This window comes from Panthera tigris, chromosome F3, assembly GCF_018350195.1.
Source record: "Panthera tigris isolate Pti1 chromosome F3, P.tigris_Pti1_mat1.1, whole genome shotgun sequence".
NCBI classification, from domain to species: domain Eukaryota; kingdom Metazoa; phylum Chordata; class Mammalia; order Carnivora; family Felidae; genus Panthera; species Panthera tigris.
Window position 1 is genome coordinate 34,678,418 of NC_056678.1, and position 24,689 is coordinate 34,703,106.

The window sequence follows — 24,689 nt, forward strand, 5'->3', positions numbered from 1 at the left end:
ACCGAGGTTCAGGCTCTGATCACACCATGTGCTACCCGGGTGGCCTCGGGACCCGCGGCTTGACTTGCAGGTCGCCAGGTTCTGCGTCTGTAAAATGGGCCAATAGTACTCACCTGGAAAGATTTCTGAGGATGATGCCGCACGTGGGTGTTCTGCCAAGCACCGTGGTGGGAACAGGGCGGGCACCCGCCCAAGCCGGCCCTTCCCATTCTACTTGGGTGACCGTAAGCAACGAGGGAAGGTATCATTTAATCTAAATAAAGAAACCTGAGTGAAATGATCACTTGCTATCGGTTCTGGGAGTTTCGGATCTCAAAGGAACCAACCGCGCTGGCCTCATCCAGCCTCACTCCCACGGCCCCGGGCGTGCCCGCCGCCATCAGACTGAATCCCTCAGAGAGCCTGGCCAGCTCAGTTCCAGCCGAAGCTCTGAGAGCGACTGTCGCCTGAACCATCCTGGGCCACCGAAGCCAGGGAGGGCAGTGCGGGGCTTCCTGGCTAGCAAGCAGGGAAGGACCCCCCCAAAACGTAACTTTGTAATACATCTCCGGCCACCAGGGTCCATGCCTTTCTAATTCCTACACAGTAGAGGAGTGTTCACGGGGGCACCCTGGCCACTCCCGCTCTTCTCTGCCCGCCTGGAAGGTGCGGGTGTGTGTGCACTGCCCTGCAGTGAGTGCCAACTCCAATGTGGGTGTGTCTTGTGACTCCCTGGGGGAAGGTAAGTGGGAGGGCCTCTTTTGATCTGTAGCATTTCCCAGCAGAGACATGGGAGGGAAAGAGCCCCAAAGTGATAGGGAGACCATGCAGCCACCCCGTAAGCAAAAGGGTACTTCTAAGGAGCCCAGTTCTTTTCCCTGGAAAACCAAACAAGAGAATGAACTACAGTTAACAGCAGTGGAGAAGTAAGTTTGGCTCTGGAAGAAACTTCTAGATTTTAAGACAACGTCCCCATATGCTTGCATGACTCTCCCGGATTCACAGCCAGTATCTTATTTGATTCTTGTAAAGCAGAGGATACAAGGCACGGGATATTGTTTCCACTTTCTGGATGAGGAAAGGGAGGCACCGAGAGGCTTCGCCAGGGATTATGTGACCCAATCGATGGTATCTCCTCTTTTTTGGAATCTCTTAGAAAGAATAGAGGAGGAAGGCCGTTTGTCAGACTCTCAGTGCCAGGCACAGAGCAGCAGCCAAAGTCACGAGCAGAGGACCTCACCCAGCCCTCACCCTCCGCGCTCGATGCCCAGCAACGGTCCACACTCCTGCCCTGACCCCTTACCTTGCCCATTCGCAGGATTCTTGCAGACTGTTCCAGGGAATCATTAGGTAGGTGTAGGCTGCGATTGGTTGGGCCTCACAGAGAATATTCTCCTCTCAGAGCAGCATACTCGATGCGTGGGGGCGGGGAGGGGGCTTAGGGAAAGAGGGCGAGGTATACAGGACATAAGCTCAGCTTGTGCGAGGTTTAGCGAGAAAAAGAGTGAAATCCTGCCTTGTTTGATCTGGAGCCTTAACAGGCTCGCTACTGTTTAAAGTACACAGGAAAGCAGGATTTGTGAAGAGATGAGAGGGGAGGCGAGAGGGGGGTGACATCTTTATGAATGGTACTGAGGATCCCGGAGCAGGTGCCCTGCTGCTGCGTCCTGGGCCCATGTCCCCACCGCCCAGCCCGGGGCTCAGCACTCTGGCACCCCGGCGGCCTCTCCTCCATTCACCGGACTTGGCCCACACACTCCGGTTTGGCCCGTCAGACCAATCCCTTTGTTCCCAACAATGTGGGGGGCAGAGGAGGCTGCTGCTTCTGCACTGTGGCCGCCCCACAGCGTCTGCCGAGCGAAGGTGAAGCACAGCGTGGGAGACAGAGCAGCCCCCCCCCAACAAGGGAAGTGTGTCCCTGCCTTGAAATGGGAAGTCTCAAGGGTCAGGGCAGGTGAAAGATGATGCTGGAGTAGAGACAGCTCGAGTTGGTGGCGGCATCGGGGACCTCAACTTTGGGAGCTACGTGCAACCCTGGCTACAGACCATGCACCGCCCAAGCGTCACCCGTTGGCAAGCATGAGCCCCTGACCTCTGACCACCGGTGTCCTCCGGTCACGCAGCGTCCCAGACCCAGCCCCCATCACACTCAAGGCACCCTAAATATATGCGCACACACACTGGCGGGCAGCGTTCCCATGCAAAACGCTGATGGCTTGCCACCCCCCTCCCACCTCTGAAAGGGAGCCGACTTCATGCTGAAAGCCTGCCAAAGTGTGGCTGGCTTCCAGCACCAAAAATACCTCCCGTGATTCGAGGGGCTACCGCCCTGGCATCTATTTGTGGGGCTGGAGCTGGTGCTGCGGCAGAGACAGGACTCCCTCTGGGGGTCGGCTGGTGGCCCATTTGGGTTCATTCTCCCCAAAGTCGGCGGCCCGCCTTCAAGGGCCTGAGGAGGCCTGCTCAGCCAGACTTGCCCTCTGCAGGAGAAAGACTGACTCACTTCTCCCAGAGAAAACTCAGCTCCATTTCTAGAATGCTGTTGCCCGGTCCTTTACCACTTATCTGATCTTCCTCCCCAAGTCACCCATCTAGTGACAAGAGAAGAAGAGTCCTAGGGCCTGGAATGATAATGCAGCAGCCACAGATGACTTTGTAGGGGTGAGTTTCCAGGAGCACTGTGGCCATGGCAGGGGTGGGTGGGTCTTGGTGGAGGAGAACCCTGTTGAACTTAAAAGGATTTTCTAAAGATGACGATTTGGCATAAGACAAACAGGTGCCCATCCATCCATCCATCGATTCATCCATTCATTTGGTAAATATTTATTAAGCACCCACGACTTGCCCGGAACTGTGCTAGGCTGTGACTATCTGTCCTTGTGGAAGTAAGGATGGGCCACAAGGCATTGGCAAAGGCTCTGTGAGTCCCCAAGGGCTATGGGTTTGACATCGGCTGGACAGGATGGGAAGAAGACATTAAGGGCCAGATAGATATCAGGAAACTTGAGTTCCTGAAAGACACAGATCTGAGGGTATGGAACGTATTGGCACGATTATTAGCACGATTTCTTAAAAAAAAAAAAAATACGTGTGGAAGAGATCATCATGCACGGTATACAATTCCATTAAAGGAAGAAATCTCATAAACTTATTGTTGATAAATAGTATTTGTAGAATGTATGAATGAATACCCAGTGATCAAAGGGATGTGCTTACTGGAGCACCTTTAAAGACCAAAGGCTCATGTATATTGTCATTGCCGCATGGGGTGTTATATTTAAATACAAACTTGAACTCGAGTTGTCCTTTTTTTAATTCCCGAGATATATTGTCATAATTACGTGCTTCACTAATAAGACCCATGTTTGTTCTAGCCTATTGGGACTAAAAATATGGACAAATCTTTCCATTTTAATGATACGATGAATTCTTCTGGCACTTTTACATGGATCTATTTTAAGTCCACCAAATATCTGAAGATTGAAGGTAGAAATTCCCATCTTACAGGTGGACGTACTGAGGCCCAGAAGTGTTAAGTATGCTTCATCCAGGGCACCGCCCAGTGGACCGGGTTAGCGTTCTTCTGTTATGCTGACCACAAGTACTCCCATCACCTCACAGGACTCAGATCTTAGACCAAGTCCAGTGACAATGAGGAACCTTGGTGACACTGTGTCACGCTGCCCTACCTGTCTTCTCTCTCTCTTCTTTCTGTCTTCCTCTGTCTTCATTCAGGAAGCATAGGGGAGACTAAGGATGAAGGATAGAGTGAGTGGAGGGGTCTGTTTCATTTTATTCTTTCTTACTCTTCATTCTAGGATTTATTTCTGGACTGTGGATGGGGGACATAGTATTAAACAATTATTTAAATTGTATATTAATCTTCCCAAGATGTGATTAAATTGAAGCATGGGGAAGAGATGTGACCCACCCCCCCACCCCCCCCCCCCGCCTTCCAGGGTCACACAGCATTTGATTTAAAACCAGAAGGTCCTCATTTTCAGCCTCAAGCTTTATCAGCTGGATATTTTCAACCCTACCTCTGGCTCTCTTGGGTGTAGTGGCCAGACTGATGTTCCATGTATGCAACAAATGGGAGAAATGTTGCTCCAAAATCTTCCACCATCTTCTTCAAATCATATTCTTTACTAAATTGTGGTTTACATACAGCCTGCTCAGAGATAAGAGGGTAGACCAGACGGTCTGGATGGGGAGACAAGATCTACTTATAAAGAGAAATAAATAATAATACAGGGTAACTTATGATAATTGCCTGGAGGGGTGCCAACAATAAATGCTAAAGAAGTTCAAAGAAAAAAGCAGGTATGGATCAGGGAAAACAGCTTAGACAGATTCTGGGTGGCTCCCCAGGACACAACCAGGAGACACTGGTGAAAGTCACAGGGACACAAATTTCAGCTAATTACAACGGTGAAAGAACTTTTGAAGCATTAGCTAATTTCTGTAGATGAAGTAACGTCTAAATATTCCTGCACACACACCCTATACTGTGTTGAATGGACGATTTGCACGACCACCTGTGAGTCTAAATTTCTAACCACCACCAACCCCTTTTTCTAAGCTCCTGCTCTAAGAATTTCAAGCGGTTTCCCTCCAGGGTTTCCGGGAGTGATTTTTTCTTTTTTTTTTTTTTTTTCCTATTTATACCACTGAGGACTGTGGCCACGAGAGGGCAGTAGATGGAGCTTATCAGAATACTTGAACATGTTGAGTAAACTTGAGTGTGCTCTAATGACGAGCAGGGACTACGCAGATCCTGCGAACTCACTGGGGTCCAGCTTGCAGGCCTCTTTTGGAAAGCAGAGTCCAGGCCCTGCAGACTTACTGAGACTATATGGCACGGAATCAATAGTCGTAAAAGCACCGAGGCATTGCCATCCGGAATCCAGAAACCTCTCACCTTAGGTTATTAAAATAAGTTATCTTACCTCCACCTCTCTGATTCCCCTACCAGGCAAGCTCCCAGAGCCTGAATCTGGAAAGCGCCTCTCTGGTCCGTCCCACCGCCCCCCCCCCCCACCACTCACCCACGCATGCCAGATGCCCAGGATCCCTAACAGAGCTGGAAGCTCGAGCTTCAGAGCAAGGCTCATCTTTGCATTATGAAAATAATAATTAATAACAACAACTTCAAACCTCATTTGACAGCTCGTTGGCTTTTTGAAATTCACCAGCAGAGGAAATTTGCTCCCACCAATTCCGAGACCTTCTTCTCAACCTCATTAGCCAAGGCCCTTTCCTCCCCACTCACCCCTCACTTATATTAAAGATGAAGAAGCGGGGTGTGTGTGTGTGCAGGAATGGGGGGGGGGTGACAGGTGATGCTGGGGGGGGGAAGCACATCCTCACTGCCCTCACCTATTCTGCTTGAGTCCTGAGCTCCTCACACCCGGGGCTAAACCACCTGAGCTCTCAAGGCCTCCACCCGAATCCCCAGGCCCTGGCAGATTTTCCTTGCCCCCTTGGCCACTTAAGGTGGCCGGCGGGTCCGGGCTGAGCTGGGCGCAGGGCGGGCAGCCTGGCGGCCTCCCCGCGCCAAACCTGATTCTCCTTTGTTGACAGCTGGAGGAGGAGGAGGCAGTCCCGGCGGGCGGGGGCAGGGGCGAGGGGGGTTGGGGCGGGGGGCTGGCGGGCGCGGCGGTGCCAGCGGCGGGCGCGGCCCCGGCCCGGCGGGCGCGGCCGGCAGGGAGAGGGTTAACGCGCGCGGCCTCTATGATAATGAGCTGCATGGTAATATAGGGAGGCCGGCGCTGAGGGCTCAGCCGCCGCCGCCGCCGCCGCCGCCGCCGCCGCCGCCGCCGCCGCCACCGCGGGAGCCGGAGCTGCCGGGCGCAGCGGCGTCCGCGCCAGACTGGAGCGGGAGGGTGGCCGAGCGCAGTTGCTGGGAATTTGTCAGCCGGGAGGGCGAGCGGTCGGGAGAGAGACCCCGCGAGCTGGGGAGCGGTGGGGAGCGCGAGCGCCGGAGCGAGCCGAGCCAGCCCCGAAATAGCTCTAGAAAGCCAGGTTCCCGGAGGAAATGGGACTGTGACCGAACCGGGGAGCAAGAAGGGAAGGAAGCGCCGGGCTTGCTGATGTCAGAGGAGCCCGTAAAGTCGCGCTGGAAAAATCTGAAGGCAGCCGGGGCTCTGCTGCTTCCCCAGGAGAGACACCGCCAGCCACCCCCACACGCCCCCTCGGCGCCTCCGGGTTCCCCCCGCGAGCCGGCGACAGCGCGCCGCGGGGCTGCTGCGGGGCGACGGGGGACTGAGGGGCGCGCGGACCGGAGACCGAGGGGCCACTTCAGGAATACAGATAAGTGGCTGGCGGCTGGACGTGGATTTTAATGAATTTGGACTCCATGTGGATTTGGTCGTCCCCGTGATTGGGAGCTGCGGGCAGCGAAAGGGGCAGCGCGCCACCCTCGGCAGCCGGCGGCCGAGGCGGACGGGCCGAGAGCGGAAGGACAGACCGACGTCGCCGAGCTGGGTAAGCGGCGCCTGGGGCCGGGCGCTCCGAGTCGCCGGCGTCCTCCGCCCCTCTCCCCCGAGCGCGCGCCGCTGCCGCGGCCGTCTGCCTGGTCGGGGTCCCGGGCCCGAGCCCCGGGGCTCGGCTGCGGCGCGCGAGTCCCCGCGCGGGCTCGGCCACTTTCGCGGGCCGGAACGCGGCGTGCGCGCGGGTGCGGGCGGACTCGGAGCCGCCGCCTCCAGCCCCCGGCTTCCCCGCCGGCCACCGGCTCCTGGCGGCGAGGGCGCTCCGCGGCGCGGCTCAGGCACGCACCTGCTGGCACTCTGCGGCTTTCGGGAGCACGGAGGCGGCGGGGCTGTCCCGAGAGCTGGCGCCCAAAGCGGGCCTCGGTGGCAGGAGCAAAGGGAGCCCGAGGCCACTGTGGCCAACGCTCCATTTGGGGGCGTTCACTCTGGTGCCGGAGTCCCTGGCGGCCGCTGGCTGTTCCTTCCGATCGGGGGACTCGGGAATGGAAGGGGAATGCATCCTCTGCGTGGGGTCCCCGAGGTTCAGGGAGCGATTTCAAGGCACTGAGTGGGGAGAAGTGCTCCACGACCCTCTCCGTGCTCCCTCGTGGTCAAGCACCCATCCGCACCATCCTCTGGTTTGAGCAGCCCGAGAGGATTGGGGGCTGAGGTAGGAGCTTGCCCAGGGTGGGAGAAGCTCCTTACAAACCATTTGAAAAGATTTCCCTCCAAGTGTTCCTTCTTGCCCCACCCCACAAGTGATGTAGGGATCTTAGAACATTCTAGCTCTCTTTCTCCATCCCACAGGTAGTCTCTATAAATGGTACTCATGGTCTGGATGGGCCAAGAAGAGAGTCGCCAGAAACTGCCATTCCAGGACCGTGGCAAATGTCCACCTGTTTGGCATGACCCTTGCTTTAGCAGGAGCTGCCTGCTCAAACTCAGCTCTGAGTGATAGATCATGGGGGATGGGGTGGGTAAAAGACTTGGAAGCAGTTAAGTCAGTTAAGAGGCTAGGAATGAGAGCCCCATGAAATGGGCAGTGGAATCTGATCAGGTCTCCTGTAGGAATGTAAGATCCTAGGGTAACAGTGGCATGCCAGAAGCGCCTATGGAAGGGAGATAGCAGGGACAAGACCAGTTTGAAGTCGGGGGGGGGGGGCTGCCAGCTGGAGCTCGCGGCAGTGGCGTGGGGGCCTGGCAGATCACAGGAACCCACAAAAATTGTGAGATCCATTCATTCCCTTCCTGCTATTCCTAAGCTCGGTGGACAGGGTCTAAGACCCGCTGAGTAAGATAGGTATCTGGGCTGGGCTGGGCTTTTAGGACTAGGAGTCAGGTTTAGCCCTCCCCTCCCCACACAGTAGCAGGCTCCTGTCTTGCTGGGCTTCTTTCCCAGACCTTGAAACTTCATTCTTCCCTCTGGGCAGGCCTTGGATTCTGGGGCCTTCAACAGAGCAACAGAGCCCCGGAAGAGATAGCTGTGGCTGGAGGAATTCAGCCATTCCTAATTGAAATGCACAACTTTTGTGCAATCACCCCGGAAAGCTCTTGGAGTTGCTCGCAGCAGCCCTCTCTCCTCTGACCTCCTGGCAAGAGAGGAGAATTCATTAACTTCCCCTTCACCTCGCACAACACCGTTTGAACTAATTACCTGTGATCTCTCCTCCTTGGCCCGGGGGGGGGGGGGGGGGGGGGGTCTGGACGGGGGGTGGGGGGGGAGTGGAATGAGGAGAGGGGGTAGGGAACCAAGAGCAATCTGTCAAGATGCCTTAGCAAGGTATTACCTGAAAGAGCCTTTCCCCTCTGTCCGCCCAGCGACCCTCTTCAGGGACCCGCTGATAAAGGGAGGGCACTGCAGGCTGCCCTCTCCGCTCCCTCACTGTCCTCAGCAAATTGCATTAGGACAGGGCAAATTGGCTTGCAAAGCAGTTAAATGGAAATGATATGTGGAGCAATGTGCATTGGGGGTGAGGATTAGCAGGATCCGAAGGGGTAAAGTACCGGAAGGTCTCCTCTGCTGGGGAGTCCCCCCGAAACCCTTCTCTTTAACAGGACGGGAGGATTGGGGTATCCCACTGTCCCGAGCAGGGCAGAGGGGCTGGTTGGCCTTTGAACCCAAGTCCCCATGAAGAGCAAAGGGTGTTGCCCCATATCCGTCCCCTAAAAGAAACCATGTCAGTGCAAGGCTGGCGACTCCCCTTTCAGAGTTGGGCCGAGCACCTATCCCCATCCCCAAAGAGGCGGGAACCATCCACCCCCCAACACACTTGACCATCAAAAGCCGTAGGTGTGCTGAATGTAAAAGTTCACCGTCTGTTAGGCTGGAGTCTGCTTAAAACGAGGTTAAAAAGAAAACCCTCAAAGGGTTTTCTCCAGTAGGCCCCTTTCCCATTTGCAAATACTTGCGATGAGTCCGTTCATCTTTATTTCATGGGCATGTTACAAGAAAACCCACGAGCAGGAGGGGAAACCGGTGACACAGTTAAACAGACTAGGCGCCGGCTGGCGGCAGGCTAAACTCCCCAGCTCAGGTACTATGGAATATTTACACCATTTGGGGGTGTATAGTCTCTGGCCTGCCTCCTTTGCTACAGCTGCCTCCCCAAAATGTGAGCTTTGTTGTGGGGGCAGACGATTCCTGTCCCCAGCAACCACAGCCCCCCCCCCCCACTCCCCAGCTGTCTCTCTGCATTGCCACACAGCTGTCTCCACGCACACAGACTGGGGCCCGATATACTTCCGTCTATCATGGCAAGTGGAGAGGTAGGGAGCAAGCCAACCAAACCAAGCCAACCCCCCCCCCACCCCATTCTGATCATAAAGAGACGAGAGCATTGTGTTACAGTCTGTTAACTACAAATAATTCAGGGCTGTCCCCAGGAAACTGCTGGAAACAGGCTCTGAGGTGCTGTCGTTTTGCAGCTTATCTGCACACCCACCCCCATCGCTGCCACCCTCACCCAGGGGCAGTCTATTATCAATTCATTAGACGTGAATATTCTGTTTCTCCCCCTTCACATATGCTCTGTTCCAACAATGATGAATGGAACCGATTCCCTTATGGGAAACAGTTTTTTCACTTAGTTACAAAGATTTCATGCCTGATTAGAGTAAATGAAGGCTGGGTGTGCGTCCACTTCTTTTTTGGTCATTTCTAAAGGTGAGCCCTGTGGAGAAAAAGAAAGACAGTTCTTCCCGGGGTCAAACGGCCGGTTCCAAGGCACCCTGGGAGGGGTGGATGGTAAGAACGAGACACCCCTTTTCTCCTCGGCTTAGCCCTCGGGCTCTCTGGGGCCCCATTCCCTGGCACTGGGGCATATGGAACTTCTTTATCTAGCTCCGCACTGTTCCATCTGGAATTCGAGGGCAGAAATAGAGGCGAGAAAGTTCTTTGTTGGGGGGCAGGGTCCCTACCGGGTAAGAGTGTCAAGGAAGAGGAGGAAGGGAGGGTGAGAGCTGAATGAAAAGGCTCAGGCCTGAGCAGTGCAGAAGTTCCCTGCTCCTATGGTTGGTTAACCATTAACCCCCTGCCCTGCCCTGGCCAGATCTCCAGCTTGGGGGAAAGGATATGTCTCAGAAGCCCAGGAGCCCGGCAGGTGTTCTGTGACCCCCTCTGGCTCAGCAGAACATTTGTTCTGTCTCCTCTTCCTGCTCCAGCCGGAGGCACAGTCCTGGCCTCCGCCCACCCTCTCCCCTCCTCTTCCCTGGCAAGGGCACCCTCTGCCCACCCCCTGCCAGCTGTCCCTTCACCAGGCATCCCCTGTTGTTCGCGTGGCAGCACGCGTGTGTGACCGGGAAGCAGGGGGGATGGTGGGGCGAACTGATGGAGGGGAGCCAACTGGTTCCGCTCAAGACCCCAAAGCCAGAGCTCTAAACTCGGGTTATACAAGGTTTCGAGCATATGTATCAACCCGGGCCGCCCAAGTTCGCTTGGGGCATGGGGTCAGGGGGGAGTTTCTGTCCAAGTTCTCCAGGAACACTGGACTGTCCTAGTGCCTCTGGGATCTGGCTGGCGGGTCCCTATGTGGGCTCTTGGAGTAGGCCATTTGATCCCAGGCCACGTCAGAGCTTTTCCAGTTCATCAGACCTGGCGTCTTGAACTTCAGGAAAACAAACAAACAAACAAAACAAACAGCAGATGAACCAAGCACGCAGACCAGGAGTCAGGTGCACAGGGACAGACCCAAGTCCTGGTGTAGAAACAGTCACAGATACACAGAGAAGCAGGGTGACAGCACAGGAAGATAAGGACAGAGACACTGACAGTGTGAACGGAGCACCAAGAGCTGAGAGCAAACACACAAAACAAGTGGGAAAGACCCGTCCAGTTGAGGCAGAAGGGATTTCTTCTGTCTTCCCAGGCAAGGGGAGGCTCTGTCTGGGCAGCCATGGGAAGCTGAAGTAGCAGGTTATGTCCACTAGAGGGGGCGCTTGAAAACCAGGCTTGGCCCTAAACAGTGGTTTTTGTGCCTTTCTTTCTTTTCTTTTCTTTCCTTTTTTTTTTTTTTTTTTGAGAAGAAAAAATTAGATATATTAGAGACTCCCAGCTGTCACTACCCAGAGACTACAGCTGGTAGGGTCCTATTGCCAGTGGGACCTCTGGGCCACCATCATTACGTGGAGGTGGCCCATCACTGTGTACAGCAAGGGAGAGATCTGGCCCACAGGGTGTGGGGGGGGAGGGGCAGGGGAAGGGGATGCCCTCTCAAGTTAGCAGGCAGTCCGGTCTGCTGGCTTGCCCGACAAGAGGCTCTTGCCTTTCTTTATCAGCAGTAGAAGTTCTTGGCCCAAGCCTTCACCTGCCTTTCCCACCCCCCTCCCAAAGTCCCCCCGCCCCCATCCTTCTTCCAGCTCCCTAAATGTGGATTTGCGAGATCCTTACAGATGATGGCAAAGCTGCTCCTTGAGGAGACTTTTTTTAAAAAGACTTTTCAGGAAATGAACGCATGTCAATGCCGTATCGCTGATTTAAACTTAGTCTTCATGTTCTCGGTGGGAACCTTTCTCTGAACCATAATTGCCCCCCCCCTTTTATTTCAGCAGAGGACAATATGGAGAGGGAGCAGAGTGCAGAGGCTTTGAGATAATAACTGTCTAACAGGAGTATGGAAAAATATTGAAGTTGGAGGATGGGCAGAGGGCCAGGAAGTAGCATCTCTTCAGATCTGATACCAGCCTCTGATATTCCTTCTGGGCTTCCCATTGGCTTCTGTTTACCTGGGGTCAAAGCAGAGGGAGGGAAGGGAGGAGAGAGAAAAGAAAAAAGAAAAACCAGATAAATGTATCAGGTTATGAAAGTTTAATCCTGCTTTTCCTTGGCTAAAATTACCTTCAGTATGGGAGATAAAAGGCAACGGAGTTGCCCTCGGAAAGTTCAACTTGTCTTTGAGAAGGGAGGGGTTGGAGGGATCCTGGGGCTCAGCATTACTAGCCCTTGAATGAACCTCTTTCCTCTGTGCCCCCCACAACAACATTCTCTCTGAAGCTGAGCAAGAGTGAGAGAGAGAGAGAGAGAAGGAGAGAGGAAGGAGGCTTCGGACAGAGGTACCTCCAGCACTCTTCTGCGTGGTCAGGGAGCTCACCTCCCAGGTTCTCTCTTCCTATGTTTAAGCACCCTCCCTTCCCTCTGGCTTGTTTAGGGATGGGGATGGGAGGGGGGTGAGAGAGAACCCCGGGAGAACCCCTCCAACTTTAGCCTTGGTTTTTGAATTGTTATGCCACCAGTCTCGCCCTTGCACTGAACCAAATAGGACACCGAAAGCAGGAATTGGAATCCATTTACGTTTAGACAAATAGAAATCTGTCGCTTGTGCAGTGGTAGGAATGTAGTACCAACAAGTTTGAAAAAGTAATAGATCCTCCCTTCTAGAAACAGTATCCTGCGGGGAGGGGGAATTAACATCAGCCAAGTATCCTCCAAGGAAACTTCAGTATAAGTCAGGATGGAGTTAACAGCGGGGCAGGGGCGGGGGTGGAGGGCGCATCAGGGGAAGTGAAGGCACAGACGCCCGTGGTGGAAGCTTTGGCTCCAGTCCGTGGAAGGTGCAGATTTCCAGGAGAGACTCACGTCCCTGAGAACTGTGGTTTCCTGTCAAGCATGACTGTCTGACATTCTGTCATTCCTCAGCTGCTCAGAACTACCCCTCATTCTCCTCCACGGATTTTAAAACTGACAACGCCATAGTTTTCTGTTAGTCAACATCCGAGAGCATGATCTCGGAGGCCCCACACTCCCGAGGGGTTTTCACCTTGCATTCTATGCAAATTGCAGCCCTTTCCTGCCTCTAGAGCTGGCAGCATGATGCCGCTGTGGTTCATCAGGAAATGTTATTACTCATCGGTATTCACATGTAAGTGTCCAGAATCCTGCTGTTCCCTCGCCCACTCTTGCCTGAATGAACTCATTAAGTGGATCAGACCCCAGAGGAAAAAACTCGGATTTTATCCCTCCACCTCGGCTGGGCAAGAGAGCCATCTCTGGCCTGTTGGCTACCTGGAGGAAGAGCCCATCTCTTTTAAGGTTTCTGTCCAGAAAGAAATCAGGGAGGATAAATGAAAGGTGGTTAAAGGGAGATTTCGGCTCTAAGTAAAAACTTTATCCAGTCCTGTGTTGGAGGGTTGTGGTCTCCTTGCACCTTAAAATTGTTCGCGTAAGATCTGGGGTGGGCAGACCCTGAACTGGGATGGAGGGAACAAGGGGGCGTCCTTGGGTTCTAAGAGGCCTTTGATCTAGGTATGCATATGTAAACATATATATATATATTTGTATGTGTATATGATGTGTGTGTGTATGAAGAGAGGAGTTTATGCCCCCAGCCCCCCCAAATGTGAAGAACCACTAGACCCTAGTGCCTGTGGTCTTTGTCTGTCATCAGTTTCTACTTTCAGCTCTGGTTGTGGAAGGGGGTTTTCAGAACTAACCCCGGTACCTGCCCCATGTCCCAAAGTCGTAGGCCACTCACTCTCAGAGTGAACAAGTAATCCAGGGACAAGGCAGGCTGAGAATGTCAGGGGAACCCGAGTGTCACTGCTCTGGAACTCTGGACACGCCGTTGAACTTCTCTGAGCCGGAGGCAAAGCAGATGTTCCTCCCATTAAGGGAGAGAGGGAAGGTTCAGGAGGAGAGGAAAAGGAGGTAAACAAAACAACAACAACAACAACACACAAAACAAAACAAAAAAACCCACAAAAACCAAAAAAGCCTGCCTGCCCTGTAAAGGCAGGGGGACCAGAGAGCAGACAGAAGTGACAAGAGGGGATGTTGCTGCTTTGAAGTGGTTTCCTGCTTCATAAAAGCGAAAGCCCTCGGCTGGGCTGGGTAAATATTACGTTGGCCTCTGACCTCCCACCTCCCTTGACTGCTCCCCAGGCTTCCCATTTTTTTTTTTTCTCCTGAGCAACAGAGATACCTGAGGGAGAAGAGCCTGCTTCCTCAACTTCAGGGTCCCCAGCAGGAACCTTGGTCAAAGCCCGATGGGAAGACCAGGCTCCTTCCCTGTCCCCAGACACGAGAACCCTCTCTTGGGTCAGCGAGCCCTACCTGGTCTCCACTCCGTGTTGGCGGGTAGCAGTGTGTTCCAAGAGAGAGGCGGTCAGGATTTCACAGTCACCTGACAAGACTGACCCCCACCCTCACCCCAGCCACCTAGACTTTCCCGACAAGTCCTTTGACATCCTGTGGAATTAAACCCCATACCACCGGGGTTTCTGTTGGGCAAACACTCCTCTGAGTTTTCTCTAGAAGTAAACAAAATTCAATCCCGCCACCCCACTAAGAGTGACCCCCCAGGGTGTGGAGCCCTTCACTTCTCCGGGCCGGAGAACCCCTCTGGGAGACACTGAGGAAAATGTTGTGAGCTGCACGTGACATGGGGAAGCCACACCTGGCACCCTTGCATAGGAGGTTTGGACCCTACCGAGAGGGGTGTCGGAACAGATGGCCAGGAAGGATCTGGTGTCGGAAGAAGGTCCTGATGCACAGGAACAAAGGGCCTTCCTTCACACTTGTCACTTTTCCCTCCTCCTATAAGATTTCTCACCTGCCCACTGGGGCCCACCCACCATTTGCTCTCTGATTACAGGAGGGAGGCAAGGAGAGCCACAGGAAACTCTCTGAGAATTGGCTCCTGCCCCTTACCCTGCACCTCAGTTTCTCCATTTGTATGGCGGAAATGAGCGCTTTTCATGACTATCCAAGCACCCCCATTTGCCTTTGTTTCTGGAGCCAGGCATAGGAAGATGGTGAGGGGACTTGGAAAAATGACAGTTGTTGCAAATGTGCAAAACTATTCTAAAATTTAGAGCAGGAATAAAGCCAAGCTGGGGACATTTTTCTTCCCTCCCTCTCTCTCTCTCTGAATTTGTTTGGAACTTTCTGAGAAAATAAGATTTTATTTAAAGAAAATGTATATGCTAAAGGTTCTTCTATATAAAAGTAGTTAAAAGACTCAATGGAGACTGGAAACTGACAGGCAAGCCACGTGTATGGCTCATGGTTAACATTTAACCAGTGGGGCTGGAATTTGAATTCTGAATTTGCTACTGCTGGGGTTTTGGTGCCTGCAGCTTTAAGAGTAGAACCGAGAGATAGTATCATAGAACTGGTAAGTTGGCATTTTTCTGGGCGTCAGCCTCCCATGGCAGGACAAGGGGAGATCTCACGGGCCCCTGGCCACCTGCCTGCAATGAGGCTTACATCTCTCCTGCGTGCAAGGGACAGTCTGTCCTGTCGTGGGACAGACTCAGTATGAAGGACCCTGGCGGGAGCGGGGACCCAGAGCCCAAGCTGGACCATGAGCCTCAGGGATTAGGTCCTTGGCTGGTGCTGATCACTGGACAAAGCAGCAGGGTGTCTACTGAGATACATCGGCTGTCTTTTCTTAGCCCATGAAGCTCCCCTACATCCAGCCGAGGCACAAGGAGCCGTGGCCCTCGTTGGAAGCACAGAGCACGGGAAGACGGCTCTGAGAGGACAGGGTCCTGTGCGTTGCCAGCCCTGTCCAGGAGCCTGCTGTGGAAAGTGAGTCCGACAAAGCACCTAGATTTTCTTCTGTAAATCACTTTGGAGAACACAGCTTGAATGACAATAGAAATGGGTGTTCTGTGTAGAATACCTGAGAAACGCTTCTGAGCGTTTGATAGCTTTCACCCAGGCTCACGTCATAGGTGTGATGCCCGAGTCCACACTGGGTGAGTAGATTGCCCTGAGGCACACAGCGAGTGGCCTTGCACTGGCCTGCACGTTCGTGGGGGCTCCTCTGTCCCAGCCCACCCCAGCACTCTTGAACTGCCCGCTTAGCCACGTTCTCTTCCCATCTCTCAGTCCCCAGCTGTGCCCAGCGACCTCCCCACTCTGTCTTGGGTTGGAGCAGGCAGGTGCCTCACGGTGCAGCTCTAGTCCCTGAGAACCCACGTCTGCCCTCCTCTGCTGGTCCCGGGACACCCGGACCACCTCTCCGGGGTGCTGCGCCATGTGGTGTATGTAGAAAGGCCCCCCCCTCTTCGGTGGCTCCGACCGGCTTTCTTCCATCCACCGCAAGCCTTGCTATTTGCACAGTCAATGGCTCTGGCAAGGCCGAGCCGCCCCTCCCTCCCCGAGAGGCACTGTGGGCACTGTTTGTGTCTCAGTCTCTATAGACTCAGCATTGACAACTTGAAGAGGGTGAGACAATGACCAAAGCAGCTGCCCGCAGACTGTGCTGGCTGGGACGCGGCCGGGGAGCGTCAGGCCGGCCAGAGTTTGTGTACCCTGCACCTGTGAGCTTTCTCAGGCAGCCACGGCCAACGCACAGGGGGAACTGGGATCCAGAGGCCCTGGTCCAGGCCACCTGATTGGCTCCCACCGCATGCCCACAGCTTTCTTGGCCAAGCTTTCCCCCAGCTGTGTAGTCCCTCAGGGCCTGGAGGAAAAAGCAGGGTCCTGGCCCCGGGAAGCAGCCGTTTAGAACCTCCGGACAGGGAGAGGCAGAATGCCCGTCCAGGTTAGAGAAAGACAGGAAGCTTCGCCAGAAGCCTGCCCAGGTAGAAGAAAGGTACATCACTTGCAGAGATTGAAGTTATTGTAATATGATTTAATTTGATTTGAACATGCATTTATTGAATATCTACCACGTGCCAAGAGTAATGGGAGGAATGTCACCGTCCGGGCTCTTGACAGGCTTGCAATATGGCAAGAGAGGCAGAGGGATGCAAATAAATGATGCTCAGACAGGTTGAGTGTAAGTATTGCAGGAGGGTGGCAGAGAGGGAGATTAACCAGAGCCATCTGACCCGGAAGGGGCCGCCGAGGGAGGGGATGAGCCCTACTTCATTTAGGGAATTTAAACACAGAGGTTGGAAGGTGACAGCCAGGTCTCCAGAAGGGATTCCTCTGTGGAGCAGAAAGGTATAATGGGTGACGGCTGAGATCCCCACCCACTGGAGTCCCTGTTTGCTGCTCAGTAAATACGATGGAGGAAGAGGCTCCATTGGAAGTGAAGTTGACTGTTGGCCCTGGCTCGGGCTCGTGAGAACGACCCAGAGCTGCTGGCCTTCCTTCCATAGTAAATCAATCTGGTTCTCACTCCTTCGCCCCCACGACTCCCCTCAGAGCAGCGTGCCAGGAAGGCTAGGCTGGGCTAAGCCCTGGTCTCCCCTGGAGCCAGAATTCTCCGTAATCACGTTCAAATGAGTACTCCATCTCCAAGCAGGGGCAGACCGGTAGGAAGCGAATCTTGGTCAGCTCTCTGCCTGCACAGCTCCGACTTCTAATCGTTGTCATAAGCGGGACGGAAACAGCTGCTCACTCCAGTCTATTATCAGCTTGGTTGGAGACAGAGAAATTTAAATGACAGTACGATGCTTAGCGAAGAAACGAAAGTCTGTGTTAAAAATAAAGAAAACAAGACAGCTTGTTTCATCGAAATGGAAGGGTTATTAAACAGCCCTGAATTAATCAGTGATCTGCCAGGGCTGGGAATTGCAGAGCAGCAGAGGGCCAGGGGAGAGACCTAGGAGAGGGTGGGTGGGTGGGAGAGCAGTCCCAGAGGGGGCAGGAGATGCCTTTGTCTTTGGGCTGGCTGCGGGGACGCGGGAAACATGCTGGTCTTCAGAGGGGGAGGCGGCAGCTAATTCTCTGCCCCACAGATACGAACAGATAGGGGGCCCCCAGCTACTCCCCTTACAAAGCCCTGCTTCTGGAATCTTGCCATCAGCCACCACCTGCACCAGCCCTGGGGGTTCTCTACCCTGTGCCTTCCCACCAGCCAGGACCGAGGGGGAGCCAAATGGCTTTGTGTGGATGGCCAGATGCCCCCCACCAGGCCTTTTCCTCTTTCATGGGGGTGGGTCCCCAAGAACTCAAGCGTGAGTTAGGCTCCTGATGCCCCACGCCCCATTCCGCAGCACATCCCTGAGGATGACCAGAGTCTTGCCCACCTGGAGGCAGAGAGCGATCCCTGGAGCAGGTGATCTCTCCTTGGAGATCTCAGCTGGTGGCTCTTCCCTCCAACCCCAGGCAGCAGGGTGACATGTTTGACCCCGGGAGCCCGAAGTCCCCCCCTCAACACATCTAGTTCCTTTGCCAAAATATTCCACCCCAGATATACCTGTCTTCTCACCTGTGAGGGGGTCCTGCTGTGGCCGCTGTCCCTCACAGGCTGCGGGAGGGGTAGGTCAATGACATAGCATATGGGAAATGCTCAATGAACCCTCAAATCACTGCACACATGGCTGTTTGCATTATGGGGGAGGGGGGAACCGGGTCCTGAGAACTAAATGGCAGAAGAAAGGATTTCCAGAGGGCACAAGATGGGTCTGGTAGAGAAACAGACTTGCTCACCCCTTGGCAGGGGCACGCGAGGAGAGGCGGTGGCCAAGCACACCCGCAAGCACACCCGTGTGCACGTGTGCACCCATCCGGGTGTGCAACATGTTGGATCTTGAATCAATCACTCCAAGAGCATTTTCTCTGCTCTTTGACCTCAACATTCTTTCTCCTCACCCCTCCCTCCCCCCTGCTTCCCTCCTGGCTGTTTACCCTTTTCCAGGCTCCTCTCTCACACCCCATTCATCATCCGGGCCAGATTCTCACTCAGGGAGTTCTTTTCATCTCCTGCCCCAGGTCCCCCAGCGCTGCACCAGCCTGCATTCCCCCTGCTTTCCCTCCAGCACATTCTTCTCCCCACGTCAGCCTCTCTGATAATTGTGCACTTCACTTTCCCTCAAAGTTAGAGCGGGGGTCCTCGATGTCCCGAGGGTCTCAGGAAGTCTCTCTTCTCCCCTGTCTACTCATCAAGGGGCTTAATGCCACTCCAGGTGTTAAGGGTCCTGCAGACCGCGTGCTTGTGCATCTCAGCTCAGACAAGCCCCGTAAGCAGACAGATCTCTTTCGGGAATGCCAACCACCTCCCAGCCCTACATGGCTCCCTTTTATCCGGCTCCAGAGCACTTCCCCTGCTCGGTGTGCATGAGTGTGAATGTGCCTGTTACTTAAGAGAGGCTGCCTGGCAGCTCAGGATCTTTTCTGCAGGAGCTCAGCGTCTCAGACAAAGAGAGGAAAATAATAGAAACAGAAGGTGGGAAGGTACAGGGTGGGGACCCAGCCTGCTTAAGAAGCTTCCCCTTAAAAAGGAGTTACAACTTTGTATTCGAAGGCGGGCTGTCAGTTCAGAAAAGCACTGGAGAGGAGGAGATGCGGGGGAGGATCGGGGAGGGGAGTTTCACCCTACATGCTGGCCAGAGCCGGTCTGGGAAGAGCCCGGAGAACACTGAGCTCCAGCTCAGGGACTGTCTTCAGCATCGTCTCCTCCTCCTCCTATGGGCCAGCTTTCCTCTCTCCTCCTTCCCTCCCTCTTTCCTGCCAAGGGCACCTGGATGAATCACCAAGAGCAGCAGAAGTGGCCCTTAAATCACCCTCAAGGTGAGAGGAAGTGGGGGTTGAGGTGGAAAGCCTGGGGCTCAGGGGACTGGGGAGAAGGGCTACAGGGACCCGCGACACCCAGTTCCTCCCGAGAGGCCAGGACCCTCAGGAGGTTCCGCGGCATAAGAATCACCTGGCTGAAACGGAGCCTCCAGCCTTCATCCCCAGCACACACAGGGCAGCCCTTGCTGCCGAGGAGGTGGTGTCCTTGCACAGTGTTTCTCCAAAAACAGAAACCAGAGTAATTGATGTTTATTCAAAGCTTGTGGGGTTAGCAGAACGCTTTCACATTCACTATCTCGTTGAGCCTCACCAACAGCCCTGTGAGGTGTCCTTCAGCAGATGGAGGCTCCAAAAGGTTAAATAACATGTTCAAGGTCACCGAACTAGGAAGTGGTTGAGCGAGACCCGAGCCCAGGTCTCCTCTCTGCACCTGCTGCCTGGCTACAGGCACTGCAGTGAGCTTGACCCCCTGACGGAAGAACCCTGTTCTGAAGCCTCCCTAGGGGAATCGCAGCCCACCCCACTCTACTCTTGATCCCTCTCGCTGTCAGTTGGCCGCTTACTATTATAGACATGTCGTGTGATCTGTGAACTTGTGCAGGTTGTGGCTTTGGAGCCCTCTTGCCAAGACTTTTCCTGCATGAAAAGTTGTGCATCCTGTGCTGTGCATTCTTCACCGGCAGAGCTGGCGCCCCGCCCCCCCGCCCCCACACACACCCCAGCTGATCCTTCTTCATCCTTCTCCCCACCTCATTCACCTCCCAGTGACACTTGCTCTTTCCCTAGCGGGTTCAAGATGAACGCCAGCCAGGGTCCTTCACTACCTCCACCCGTTATGACAAATGGTTGAGCCCCGTGTGTTAGTCCACACCATGTCTAAGGGCAGACTAGTCGCTGAGAAATGCAAAGGGGCATCCCCGTCTCCCCTCTCCCCTGCGCTCCGTGATTCAGACTGAGCACAGAACGGAGCGAAAGGCATCCTGCTACCCCTGCACGAGATGCTGAAGAGCACGAGGGATTATTCCTGCACTCCAAGAGCCTCTGATTCAATGGATAGGACACAGTCGCATAGCGAGAGAGCCACCTTGGCAATGCAGTGTGTGCTAAAAACAACAGTTGCTGAATGACTTTGGAGGAGAGACAGGCGATTGGGGCAGGGAGGTCCTAGAGGTTTCCTGAAGCTTTGAAGGATGGATGGGGTTTGGATAGGCAAAGAAGAAAGTGGAGACAGGTGTTCCAGGCAGAGGCAGCTGCAGAGGTGAAATTCTGCAAGGTGTCCTGGGGACTCCACACGTGAACCAGTTTGTTGGGAGTGGAGTGCCTTTAGGAGAGGTGGAAAGGGAAGCTGGACAAAGAAGAGCCAGCTTGAGGAGAACTTGAACTTGGGTGCTTGGCCGTCCAGCCTCAAGCCCCTCTGGGCAACCGAGGGGGTTTCCATGGGTGGATGTCACACTCTGGCCATGTGCCTGGCAAAGTGAGACAAGGAATTTGAGGCACGAGGCACACTGGGCAGGGTGTCTGTGGCTGAATTAGCTGCCAGTGGCTTTCAGGGTCCGTGTCTGCAAATAGTCTCCGGGACAGACTGACATGTGCCTTTTTCGGGGAGACGCTACCAGGCTTGCTGGTCAGGAGGCCCACTCTCGAACTTTGGGGAAGCCTGAGTTTTGGGAAAGGACAGTATTAAAAAATGCATCTCGATCTGGCACGAATGGCTCCTTTTCCTGCAGGGAGGGTAAAGCAGCAATGATGGGGAGAGCTCCTTGTTTCTAGAGCACTTCCGTGACCGGCCTTGGGAGCCACCAGGGAGGAGAGAGGCAGGGGCTTCTGCAGGAGAAGCAGGAAGTGCCGGGGACTCAGGCAGGGTGGGGGTGGGCCATTACAGTTTTCCTTCAAGAGGAGAACGACTGGGCAATTTATGGAGAAAGTAAGTGGGATTGAGGGCCAATCCATTGCCTGAGAGCTGAGATGAATGCCTGGGGTTTTGTTTGGATTTTTTCTTCCCTCTCCTTTTCTTTCCCTTTCCCTCCCACTGCTGTGAATCGGAGCTGTGTCATTATTCTTTGAAAACATTACGGTTAATGGCAGCATAATATGCCATTATATGGAGTAACTGTAATTTATTTAACAATTTAGTCAGGCACTTTCTACCCTGTGTCCTGCTCTCCTGCCCCATTTCAACCTCAGAGTTCGTGGCTCTCCTGCCTACAGTAAGGATGGGGTGAGAAGGTAGGAGACACATCTCCAGGCTTCTTGGAAAGGTCATTTGAAATGCCCCTGAAAAGAGAGGTCGCCAGCTAGCAAACCTCTTGCCACAAAACAGCCCCAGAATCCACCTTGTAACTGATATCTCGACCCATGCCGCCCTACCCCAGCCTGCTCCATTACTGAAATAAAATGGGAGCCTCAGGTTTTGACCTTTAAAATAAAGTACTTGCCTGATCTTACTGATCATTCTACTCATTTTTTTTTTTTCCCAGACCAGCGATAAGAGGGTTTGGTCAAAAAAGTAACATCTAAATAGGTAGGCAGGGTGTAAGGGTGAGGACAACATGGGCATCAAAAAGTCCTGCTTCCTAGCAAAATGACACTGGCCTAGTTAGTCATCCTTCCTGAGATTCAGGTTTTTCATCTGTGAAATGGGTAGGATAATACCCATCTTGCAAGATAATCACAGAATTCTCCATCGCATATGGAAAGGATATAGCACAGGGTGCCACGTAGCAAGTGGGTAATAAACGCTAATAATAACGTTAGCCCCCTTTTATTATTATTGTTCTAGGAAACAAATGGCACTTGCTGTTTTATGAAACTCATGGCCCTCAGGTTATGAAGTCTCCTAGTATGAATCTGACTCGACTTAGCAAAGCCGTAGCCCCCCTTTTATGCCTAGTCTGCCTTTGGAAGGAGCCTGAGAAGTCCTTTTTCTATCCTTTAAGCCCATAATGTTGACCAGAACAGTAACCCCACTTCTACGATGGTTGAAGCAGGGTCCGGCTTAGAGTCACGGGAAAAGCGGGGTGACCTTTCTAGGCCCCACGCAGTGCAGAGGGCAGTCTTGCTCCGGGGCCTGATGCTCAGAGTCCTGCTAATTCGCAGAAATTCTTTCTGCCCCAGGGGTGAGGTGGCCATGGCAAGGCGTGTTCCTCCCTGGCCATCCCCCAGAGGGGGTTGAAGAGGGCAGAGCCCACGGAAGGGGGAGGAGGAGGGGGGAAGGGGTGGCGGGGAAGGCAGCTGCTTGAAATTGATTGCTCCTGTAGTTTAGTTTAGACCATGGGCTCTCTCAGCGCTGCCCGGGTGGCGACCTTTAGATAATAAAGGGAATTCTGGGAGCTTTCTGACAGGCCCATGACATATGGGGCAGGTCTGCGGGGTCAGGCGGTGTATCTCCCTGCTCCCGGCCCCAGGGTAATGAATCTTGTTTTGACTTTGCAAAGCCAGCCAGGCAGTGCCCCGGAAAGGAGCCGGGCCCCCTCCCCTCCACCACCCCTCAAGTGAGTGTGCGTCTTTGGAACCCTTCATAATTCAGGGAGACAACGCCAAGCTTTTACAGCCTGTGAGGGGACAGGACAAACACTGCATGTTTTGCTAAGGCCCTGGGAGAGCTGGTGTGGTTTCCAGGGCCCCGTCAGATCCCACTGGGAGAGCTGGGGAAAAAAAAAAAAAAAGCAACAGAAAACCCTCGCCTGGCAGTGGTTCCCTGGGGCAGGGCCAAAGGAAGAGCCGGAGTGGGGTGGAGGGAGTCGCAGCTTCTCCCATAGGGCTCTGGGGGCCTGCAGGTGACATACCAACTGTCCCGGGCGGGAGCAAGCAGACGGGATAGGAAACACGCTGCAGGAAGAGCCAGACTGGTGAGACATGGCAGATGCCGATTCTGACCCCGCTGGTGCTAAAGCAGTGGAAGGCAGCGCAGCGGAGTTCTCCGGGTGAAAGGGTGTGCACCCTTGCTGCCCTCAGTTCCCACACAGATGTGAAGAACCCGATGTCTCTGATGCCTCGGCCCTGCGATGGCTTCTGCAAATGCGCGCGTGCATGGGCACGCGCGCACACCCATTTTCTTTAAAAGAACGACCCCCCCCCCCAGCCAAGATGGTAGAGTATCTTATCCACCCCCTGCTGTGTTAGCTGGCTAGGGCTGCTGTGACCAAGTGCCCCGAACTGGGCGGCTACAGCAGCAGAAATGTGTTGGCTCACAGTTCCGGAGGCTACAAGGCAAGATGTCTGCAAGGCTGGCTCCTTCCAAGGGCCATGAGGGAAGGGTCTGTTCCAGGACGTTCTCCCTGCCCCATCGCTGGCCGTCTTCTCTCCGTGTCTCTCCACTCGATCCTTCCTCTGTGCCTGTCGGCCTCTGTGTCCGAGTCTCTCCTTTCTGTAAGGACACCAGGCATTTGGATTAGGGCCCAACCTAATGACCTCATTTTAATTAATTACGTCTATAAAGTCACCGTCTCCAAATACAGTCACATAACTGGAGGTCGGGACTTGGATAGACAAATTTGGGGGGTTCGTGATTGAATCCCTGATGCCTGCCTGCCCGCCTTTCTTGCCAGCACCCCCAGCGTCTGCACTCTGCCCCATCACTCTGCCTCTGCCCACTGTGACATCTGAGACATAGGGTCCATGGCCGTCACGTCGTCATGTGGGATCCAGAGCGGAGAACCACCCACAGCTCTGGTCACCAAGCCTCACTGCCTCACTGCCCGGAATATGGGTTCCTCTTGCACCGCTGATGAGGATTGGTAGAGCCTCCTCAGATTTCCTTCTCTTACTCCTTGGTTCTCGGACGTTGGCCCTGGCTTCCCCACCTGTGACAGGAGTCCCCCACACTGACTGGTAGGGCATCTCCCCTCTCACAGTGCGAGAAGGTGGCTGGATAGAAACCGTCACCAAAAGTCGTCTTCACGCCCAGGGGCAGGCCACAGTATCATCGATTTCACCTTCTCAGGGAAGGATGCCAGGAGGGCATGTAGGCAGAGGCCCGTTTTCTCCCTCACTTTCTTCCTCTGGCTCTGGGGCGAGATGTAGCCACTTTGCCTCACATAACAGCACAGAGTCTGGGGAAAAAATGACATTCGATTAATGAAGCAAATGCAGCTGGTATAGCAGTGACATCTAAATTGTTCCTTTGGTCCCTTTATTTTCTGTAGGAAATTCTCCCTCTCCCCACAACCCCCCCCCCACCTTTTCCCTTTAAATCGCGTGCATAAAATACGCTAATAACAATCTTCGGTGTCTGTGCATGAGTGACAGCTGAAATAAGAAAAAGACTAATCGTACCTCCTGCAGCCCTGTCACATGGAGATTAAATGAGCCTCCCTCCCGCCCCTCCATGTTCCCCG

General features: G+C 54.0%; 1 protein-coding gene across 1 annotated transcript in view; it reads left to right on the top strand.

The window, feature by feature from the left end:
* The first annotated feature begins 6,282 nt into the window (after window positions 1-6,282).
* PLXNA2 (plexin A2) overlaps window positions 6,283-24,689 on the top strand; it is a 207,387-nt gene continuing 188,980 nt past the window's right edge. Inside the window, exon 1 of the mRNA XM_042975512.1 lies at window positions 6,283-6,465. The gene's annotated coding sequence lies outside the window, so the exon portion shown is untranslated. The remainder of the gene's footprint in view (window positions 6,466-24,689) is intronic.